The sequence below is a fragment of the Chrysochloris asiatica genome, unplaced genomic scaffold (assembly GCF_000296735.1).
Source record: "Chrysochloris asiatica unplaced genomic scaffold, ChrAsi1.0 scaffold00437, whole genome shotgun sequence".
NCBI lineage: Eukaryota > Metazoa > Chordata > Mammalia > Afrosoricida > Chrysochloridae > Chrysochloris > Chrysochloris asiatica.
In genome coordinates this window covers 783,766-784,151 of record NW_006408955.1, presented here as the reverse complement: position 1 = coordinate 784,151, position 386 = coordinate 783,766, and positions in this window count along the sequence as shown.

The window sequence follows — 386 nt, the reverse complement described above, 5'->3', positions numbered from 1 at the left end:
TTACCACAAATGTATTCAATTTGATTCCTGTGCAGGCAAGCTGGTGAGATACATATGTATGTTATTGTTGTTAAGTGCCATCGAGTCAGTTCCAACTCATAGCAACCCTATATAGGGTTTATGAGGAGCAGCTGGTGAGTCTTTTGAACTGCTTATGGTCTTTTGTGTTGTTGAAAAAAATGTATCCAAAATAAGTAAGTCATTGGCTTTACAAAATTTTATCGTGTGATCTCCAGCACCATTTCTATCACCAAGGCCATATTTTCTAACTACTAATAGTGTAGTGGTTATGAATAGGGCTGTGAGCTAAAGGTCAGCAGTTCGAAACTACCAGCAGTTCCGCGGGAGAAAGATGAGGCGGTCTGCTCCCTTAAAGATTTACAGCC